The 10059-nt window shown below is 38.8% G+C and overlaps 1 pseudogene; it reads left to right on the forward strand.

Moving 5' to 3' along the window:
- The first annotated feature begins 9393 nt into the window (after window positions 1–9393).
- Window positions 9394–9476, forward strand: LOC127236493 (uncharacterized; annotated as a pseudogene).
- The last annotated feature ends 583 nt before the right edge of the window (window positions 9477–10059 follow it).

Raw genomic sequence — 10059 nt, forward strand, 5'->3', positions numbered from 1 at the left:
TCCAATAATTTTTATAGGTACCCTTCAGATAATTTGCTGAACATTATCTTCCTACAAAACCCTGTTGCTCTTATTCTTTAAGTTATTTAAAGCCTATTAATTTTTTTCTAAATTATGCATTAGATTTTTTATTACTATTATTGCCCAATATATTCAGAAAGTACCTTTCAAAAGACTTCAGTGTGGTTTGTTTTCTTTTAAATATAAGATTAGAAGTTCCTCTATTTAGATTAGCCATAGATAGCAAGATATCAGGATGGCATAGAGAAAGGGACACCTTTAGCAGAAAGCATAATTCAAGAAATGAGTAATACCCTACGTGCATAACATTGAGTGTGGAGTGAGAGAAAGTGAAAGGCCTCTATATCTAACACAGGGTGGGGATTTCTAGGCATAAAATGTTTTAAAAAATAAGACCTATGTTGGCCTAAATTAGGTGATTCCCTGCCTCACCTTCCTGATTGTTAAAATTATAAACATGGCTAACAAAGATGATAGTTTTAGAAACTGTTTACTTACTAAGTGAGATATTGACTTTATTTTAATGGTGAGTTTTTAAATAGAAATTAAGTCAATTCTAATAACACATTATTTCTCAGAGGGAGCTGGGGAAATGACTCAGTTGGGGAAGGGCTTACCTTGCAAGCATAACAACCTGAGTTTGATGCAGAGGACTTAAGGTAAAAGTTGAGGACTGCTGAGTGCACCTTTGAATTCAGTGCTGTGATATCAGGGGAAGAAGGTCATTGGGAATCTCTGGCTAGCACGGCTAGTAGAATCAGCAATGCATGCTCAGTGGAAAATCCTGTCTCCAAAGTAAGATGGATACTGATGGATGAAGACATTTTGCAATGACTTGTGGCCTGTACACAAATGCATTCACACTGTGATGCATCTTTACTCAGAGGAATATGTGAACATACATACATATACACACTGAATTACGTTAGTTAACATTTGTTAGCAATCACCAAAATTCCCAAAAGAGCAAAATGAAGGGAGGAATGAATCATTGTAGTTTGTGGTTTTCAGAGATCTCTGTCAGTGTTTTTTGGCTCCATTTTCTTAGGCTCTAGTTGAAGCTGAGCATACTGGCACACAGGCACTTGTAGAAGAGGCTGTTCACCTCAAGGCAGATAAGGAGGAAAGGACCATGGACTGGACAGGACCCTCAAAGGCATATGTTCAATGGTCTGCTTCCCTCTGGAAATTCCCTACATCCTAAACATGTTTCCCCTTTCAAAATAGTAGCACTAGGTGGAAACTTTGCATTTTACAAGTGGCTATGTGAGAGATACAACACATTAGAGTATCACAATTAGCCATCACCTTGAAAGAATAATTTCCACAAATTCAATTACACATACTTATTTCATTGTGTGTGTGCAGAAGGAGAGGTGGTGCACACATCATCATATGTGGAGGTCAGAGGACAACTTGCAAGAGATGGATCTCTTTCTTTTGCTATGTGTTCCAGGAATTGAACTCTGGTTGTCGAGCTTGGTGTCAAGGGCTTATATCTCCTGAAATAATAATTATTTTAAGATCTAACTACATATTATTTAAATATTTAAAATAAAATAAGCAAAATAACTATTTGTCTTCCTTACTAATTACTTTAATCAGTGTGTTCATTCTGCCGTGCCTCATGGCTGCATTTTTAAAATTGTAGACAATTTTCTTCAGAGGAGAACTCCACAATCTGGGATGGATGTGACCCGCAGATGTTTACTTGGTTGAACATAGAAAATAGTCTTCTAGCGGGTGAAGGCTGCTAGGCCAATTCAAAGGAAATACAAAATTAAGGGGATCCTCAGTCTTACACTCTCGTAATAATATTTCAAACACTCAAGTCCATGTTATTTCCAGATGTACTATTTTTGTCTCCTTCCCCAATCTTCCTCTCTCCCTTTGACTAATACTTCTACACAATAAGACTTGGCAAATAGATGGCCTCTATGATTTGCTTACAAATTTTATTAAATTCAGATTTATGCCAAATCATAGGATTTACTCATTTCATCCTCCTAAGATTCAGAATATGAACGTATCTAATTAGGAAACAGGAGCTGCATCAAAATATCCTTCCCAGGAGACAAGAGATTCCAGCACACAATCTGAGATTTCGGAAATTAAATTTGGGAATATTTAAGTACTCATACTTTAATTGTGCTCCCTCTCCCCCTTGCCTTTGCTGGAATGCTTTCCAGTATGTTCCTTTTTGCTTTATTTTTCAATAATTGCAATTTTCCAAAATATTGGAAAAAAAAACCTACAGCTTTTTCTTTTTGGCTCAAAATTTGCTGGGTAAATGAAACCTTAGCAGTTTTAAAGATACCAGTAAATGTTTCCAGTTTGAGACTGAATGTTAAGATAAAATTAAGTAAACCACCCTAAAAGGAAACTTATGCAAACCATGTGTATATTCTTTACATCATGATTCATAGAGTGGTAACACACACTGTTCACACTGTTTGCTCATTTAGAATTCACAGGCTTTCACAGAGACCATCCTTATCATTATAGTTTATAGGTGCCTTATTTTTAATAACAATATTTAGTTTAATTGCTATTTAAGTGAATTTAAAGCAGTATATTGTATCTCGACACTGAAAAACATGGCTTATATTGAAAAATAGTTCGGAGGGTGACATTGTTGTGGTCCCCACAAGTGGAAAGCCCAAGGGAATCCCAGGAAGACAGATTCTGAGTTTAGGATTGTCATGTTTCATTTACATTATCTCTATTTGTTTTTTTGTGAAGGATAGTGTGGTGGAAAATTTGGCCTGTTAGAAGTAGCATTTCACTTCCTACAAGACAAGAAATTGCTGGGTATTTATTGGTCAACATATCCTTCGTCCTTAATAAGAAACGACATATCTTACTACCTTGGTATCCAAGGAGGCCAATTCACAAATATATATATATATATATATATATATATATATATATATATATATATATATATGAGGAAAATATCTTAAATGTTACTGGCTGGTTATCTGAGGCCTCTAGAATTATATATATGCTTATAATAATTACCATTTTGAGCCAGGGTGTTACCTACTGAGGCTGGTCTCAAACTTGCTATGTAGCCAAGGATGACCTTGCACTCATGATCTTCCTGTATGCATTTCCCGAACACTGAGATTACAGGATTGTCCCACAACTCTGCTTTGGGGTACTCAGGATGGAACCCTCCAGGGTTCTGTGGAGGGTAGATAAGGACTCTGCTGAGTTACATCCCCAGTTCATACCCCTAAAAAACTTCAGTCTCTGCAGTTTCCCAATGAAAAATGTAATTATTTTTACACATATAAAATATATGTGCAATCACTTTTACTTAACAGATCAATAATGGCCAGTATTTGTAGTAACAAGAGTAAGTGCTTATGTATTATTACTAATAAAAAGCTTAATGTATAAATATCTGTGATTGCACTTGTAAGACATTAGTAGAATTAATAAAATTGAAAGAGAGAAACTCCAGATGTTAATAGTAACCACAGATACTGCTGATAGACTCTGAATGGGAATCCTTATTTTCTTTTATCAATTTTTCAGTAATGAATATATGCACAAATATTTTTCAGAGTCTCTAAAAAGTAAAATCCAGCAGGAAAGAAAAAATATCAATAAAACATTCACAGTGATTTACAACTGTCTTTTTGGACTTATGTTGTCCAACTTGCACAACCTAAGCTGGCACCAAGACAGTGTTTTTACCAAAACTAACTGAGGATATTGTTTTTTGTTTTTTTTTTTTTAAATCTCTATTTATTGAATTTCCTGGGTTTTGGAATACTCAATAAGCAAAAGGAGGTCTTTGAAGAATGGGGATGGAGTCTAGACATGAAATCCATTCATGCTTTTATACACAATTGGAAGGTAATTCCTCTTAACATACTAGCGTTTTCATTTTGACTTTTACACGAGTTAAGTATGAACTTTTCCTCTCCTCACCCTCTACCACCATTGTGTGTGTGTGTGTGTGTGTGTGTGTGTGTGTGTGTGTGTGTGTGTGTGTGCACATGGAGGCAAGAGGTCATTGTGTCACCATCACTCTCCATCTGTTTATCTGGGCCTGGAACTGGCTGATTGTGCTAGATTAGTTGGCTCAAAACACCAGAAGTTCTCTTGGCTCTGTCTCCTTGGCACTTGGATTGTGGGCTTGCCTCTCTGTGCTTGCATGTCCTAAGGCTAAAACTCAAGTCCTCACACTTGTAGTGCCAGAATGTTCCTGAATGAGCCAACTGCCTGGCTCAAATGTGGAGTCCTGCTGTGGTAGTACTCAAAATGTTTTGGAGACTGGAGCATTTCAGACTATCAGATCAGTCATGTTCAGTTTGAGCAGTCCTATTTCTACACAAACACTTTAAGGAAAGCCTAGAATCACCTTCAGGGATATGGAAATGAAGTCTCACCACATCCTGTGGCTAATGAGTGGTAGAAAAAAAAATGAGTGCATTTTCTTCAGGACCTTGTGTCACCTAAAACTTCCTTCCCACACCATCACTACATGACTATTACATGTCTGTTAGTCAGTTGTAGGTAGTGTTTTAGGATGACAACCGCTGTAATTAGCAGTGTGGCCTAAGCAACTTGGGGAGAAACGGTTTGTTTGGTTTCCTCTTCCATATCACAGCTCATCATCAAAGGAAGTCAGGCCAGAAACTAAAATAGGAGAGCAACCTGGACTCAGGAGCTGAAGCACAGGCCATGGTGGAATGCTGCTTACTGGCTTGCTCCCTGTGACTTTCTCAGCCTGTTTTCTTATAGAACCCAGGACCACCAGCCCAGGCTAGCACCATCCATAATGGACTGGGCTCTCCCACATCAATCACTAATTAAGACATTGCCCTATAGGCTTGGCTACAGCCCTTACAGACCCTCTTATAGAGGACTTTTTTCTCGATTGAGGTTCTCTTCTCTCTAGTGACCCTAGCTTATGTCAAGTTGACATAAAATTATTCAGTACAGATGGGTCAATTCCAATTTTATATAAAAAGAAACTAGGGTAAAGACATACCAGTGCCTACTAAATGAGGAAATTCACTCTAGGCCCTCAGTAAATAAGGTGAAAGCTTGTGAAGGAAAATTGGAAGTGAGTCCCCAAATCATGTTTCAAATAGTCCCAAGACCTCATTAGCACCAGAATACCATTTTTTCTGAAGGCAATGCTTCATTCCTGAGTCGAATTTCACAGATCCATGTACAGAGTATATTTGGACCATGGATCTTTGATAACAACCTTACAGTCAAGATGTGGACTGAACTGATTTCCCTTTCCTCAGGCAGATGAAGGTAGAATGTAATAGTAGTGATAACTTATCTGGTCATTCCAAGACTCCAGGAACTAGAGTAGCACATGCAACAGCCCCATGCCATTTGAATATAGTGTTGTGTTGTTAGCTGTTGGGCTTCTAAGACTGTAACACAAGAAGAAGGCACATGAAGTCGAACATGATGGAAAGTTTGTCTTCAGACTGGGAGACTGAGGATCCTTCTAACCAGAGGCTCTGCTTCCCATAAGAATTCCAAGTGATGGCTGAGGTAAACATGACAAGAATTCTCTGTAATTAGACTTCAAAGAATTATACTTGCTGAAAAGTCAAGGGATATTTTTTTTCTATGTCAACAGAAGAAAAAGTGCTTAATGTTTCTTGTAGAATTTTTGAATAATAAACAGGCTGGGGAGATGACTGAGTTAATAAAGTCCTTTGCCTTGAAAACAACCCACGTTAAGGAAGAAAGCTGGGCACAAAAATGTACACTTGTAATTCCAGTACTGAGAAGGGAGAGGCAGATGGATTTCTGGGGCTCACCGATCAGTTAGTCTCGTTGACTTGACAAGCTCCAGTGCATTCAGAGTCTCTGCTTGAAAAACAAAGGGAAATGCCCAACTAACAATCTAAGCAATAGTCGAGAGGCTATTCTTTAATGCCCTACCACGATAATGAGATTGGCAACTACTTTATATGCCATCCTAGAGCCTTCATCTAGTAACTGAAGGAAGCAGAAGCAGACACCCACAGCTAAACACTGAGTCAAACTCCTGGAATCCAGTTACAGAGAGGGAGGAGTGTAGAGGAAAGGAGTCAAGACCAGGCTGGAGAAACCCACAGAATCAGCTGACCTGAACAAGGGGGAGCTCATGGACTCCAGTCTGATAGCTGGAAAACTATCATAGGACTGATCCAGAATCCCTGAATGTGGTGTTAGTTGAGGACTGGGCAGTTATGTGGCCTCTAGTAATGGATCAGTATTTATCGCTAGTATACGAATGGACTTTGGGAGCCCATTCCACATAGACAAATACTCTCTCAGCCTAGACAGACCATGGAGGGCCTAGGCCCTTCCCTGAATGATATGACAAACTTTGAAGACTCCCCATGGAAGGCTTCTCCCTCCCTGGGGAACAGAAAGGGGATGGGCTGGGGTTGGTGGGGGTGATAGAGGAGGACGGAGGAGTGAAGGAACTGGGATTGACATGTAAAACGTCCTTGTTTCAAATTTAAATAAAAGAGAAAAAAAAAAAAAAGACAAAATGAGAGAAATGACATCCCAGAGAGTCTACTAGCCTGTAGGTGCAAGTATGCATATGTAGCTTCACAGATACACACACTATCACATACACACTAACACACATGTACATTGAAACACTCCACTTACACAATAAGTTTTTCCTTTTCGCCATTCTACATGAGTGTGCAGTGTGCATCTGTGTGCACACTTGCAGACCCAAGGTTGGTGTTAGTAACCATGGCCCATCACTATTCCACCTTCTTCACTGAAGCATGGTCTCTCATTCAAACCCAAAGCTTACTTGGCATGGGTCTTCTTGCTATTCAGGGGATCCCCTGACTCCATCTTCTGAGGCTGGATATACATAGCTGCCCACCTGATGGTTTTAGTAGTTTGGGGTGTCCACAGTGAGAAATATTTCCAGCCTCACTGAACAAGCCATATGATTAGAGGAAAACAAACACTCATAATCATATCGGTAACAAAAAATATCATTTATGGAAAAAAAACCTACTTGCACACATAGAGCATGCCAAAAGCTTTATTACTAGCTAAGAGAGTATGACTACTTTATATTGTTATTATGACCTTTCGAGGCAGAGAAATAATCAACAGTTTTACCCAGCTGGGAACTACAATAATAACAACTTCTAGTAATTTGTGGTCATTAGTTCAATAGTGTCATGACTGCAATGGGAGTAACCAAAAACAGTCTGATTGAATAGAAGTCTTCTCCACAGGACATAACCCATGCCTGGTTCTGTTCACTGGCACAAGAAGTCATGAGTAGAGAGGTCTTAGGTCCTAGGGGAGAACCTAGTACTATTATTCTACTAGATGGACTTAACACTAAACTGTACACTAATTATTTGTCTTTATGCCCATATATTAGACCTCTCAATCATCACTAGAGATGCATCTTATATTAGGTGACAGCTAACAAAGAGACCAACAACTGATTAGTGCTCAGATAGTAAGAGACTGTGGAGTGTTCAGCCCTAAATCAGACATTTGTACCAGTCTCCCTTCTCAGTTCTCCCAGGGCCAGAAGCAGTGGATGACCACGGGAAAGGGGTTTTATGGACACAACATAGATACTGTCCACATGAACTCACAGTGTCTGCCTGCATAAGATTTACACGAGATCACCTGGGCAAGATCTCCTCTGCATAGGGATGGCTCTAAATGTCCTCTAATAGATTTTATTTTGTTTTGTTTTAGGCACATGCTATTTGGAGGGCAAAATGGTGAAGGTGATGTGCACGAGCTGGAGAAGAGGCCATGGATGTCGATTTGTTCAAAACCCGTATGTGTATGAAGTTCTTAATTGATTTTTTAAATCACAAAACTATACAATTTTAGCCTATATAACAGAAGCAATGTTGCAGCATGCATACAGAATGTGTCCAAATTCTAGTCATGCTCTGATAGGGCTTTCTTCCTCTTCATTTCTCAAATGGAGATTGCATGGGATCCCAGTAACAACTAAAAATGCACACCATGGAGACCTGGTTCTTTATCTTTCTAACCAGTGGAGGATCATCTGTAGTTATAGGTTAGAAAGTATGGGCTTTGTTATTTTATATTCCTTCTAAAACTGAATATAGTATTTTGTACCCAATCAACAATCCTTTAATAGTAGAAGGATTGGTGATGAGTCTGTGTTCATAAACTCTTAGCTTTTCATAGCAGTCAAACATATTCTTGTAAGTGGTCATTACTTTAGTCCATGTGAAACTAACTTTTCTATTATCAACAACTTTAAAGAAGGTAAGAGCTCTCATGTGTTTGTTCTTCTAATTCATCCTTAGCAATATTTTGTCTTGCTATTTCATTAAAAGCAATCACGCTGTAATCTATTTAGTGCATGCTAACTTTGGTTCCCTGGAAGAAGTGTAAATTTTGGGTGAAATAATTTCAGAAGATGATAAATAAAACCAAAACAACGTATACAAGCTTAAAGACTCAAATATCAAATTCCAATACAGCACAACAGACGTTTTCATAAGATGGACCATTGCTGTCACTAGACACCTAACCAGTCACAATGGCCCTGTATTGGTGGATTCAAGAAAGGGTTATGGTGAACTGGAAAAGTAAACTGGAATTAACCCAGATCTTTAGGCTTTATAGAAAACCATAAAAGACACCCAGGGCAGAGTTATTTTTTAATGCTCGACTTAGCTAATAAAATTGATTTATTTATTTGCTCATTTTTTCAAGAAATATTTGCTGAATGCCTATTTCCTAGGCCAAATTCTTATCTTACATGGCATGGTACTCGAGCACACACAAACTTCTACACTCATACATTCTACATCGAGAATAGGAAATATTGACACGATGGTATAGAGTTCTAACTAACTGACTTTAGAGGACGTTTAGATTGACAACTCCCATACTGGGCACTGGTTTAAAAGTCCTACGGATTGAATGAATGGAAACAAAAGGTCTGCCTACATGACAATTTTGTTCTTTTGTGTCAATTGGTTTTCAATTTGTGTATATGTTGATAAATACCCTGTGTGTGTGTGTGTGTGTGCGCGCGCGCACACGCGTGCATGCATGCACATGAATATGGAGGTCAGAGTTCATTGTAAAGTGTCTTCCTCAGTTGGTGTCCATATCATTTGTTTACTCAGGGTCTCTTGGGAACTTGGAGCTCATCAGTACAGTGATGCTGACTGGCCAGCAAGCCCCAGGGATCCCCTTGTCTCCCAGCACTAGTATTGCGGTTCTGAAACAAGGCAGTTGTAGCTATCTTTGAGATGTTTGTTTTGTGAGACAGAGTCTCATGGAGCCCAGACTAAGCTCATATTTGCTCTATAGCCTCACTGTGACCTTAAACTCTTTATTCTATCAACCTTCCTAGTGAATAAAAGGAGAGGAAGTTAGCACTCCCCTTGACAAGGATGGAAGAGCCTCTTGGGGGGGGGGGAGTGAGCCTTCATGCCCAGTTCATGGGGTGCTGGCGATGGTACATAAGGCTTCCTGCCAAATAAACAGTCTACCAAGTGAACTACATATAAAGCAATTTTGTTGTTGTTGTTAAAAGATTTTCAAAGTACATGAGGTCTGAACCCTATGCAAAAAGCTACTGGTAACTGAGTAAAGTTGGGAGTGGGGATGGTGGTCCTGCCCAAGAAGAGCACACCAACAGGTTGTCCAGTGTCAAGCTGTCAGTCTTGAAAATATACATACAAGTAACGTTACATGAATTTAATAGATCATATTTAGGAATATATATATGCATGTCTTCAATAATAATTGAAGACAAAAGAGGACATTAGTTTGAGGGAGAGTATGGAGGGGTATATGGAAGGTTTTGGAGGCAGACATTGAAAGGGGAAAATGTTGCAATTAAACTATACTCTGAAAAATAAACAATAAAAATTAATTAAAATATTTTCCCCAAATTAGTGTTACTAAAACCCATGTAAATATCTGAGCATACCATGTAACGTGCACACAGGGCAGAGACACTAGCTGGAACACTAGCAATTGTGGATCAGTGGAACTTCTCCCAGGATCTAG

Source organism: Phodopus roborovskii, unplaced genomic scaffold, assembly GCF_943737965.1.
Source record: "Phodopus roborovskii unplaced genomic scaffold, PHOROB, whole genome shotgun sequence".
Taxonomy (NCBI): Eukaryota; Metazoa; Chordata; class Mammalia; order Rodentia; family Cricetidae; genus Phodopus; species Phodopus roborovskii.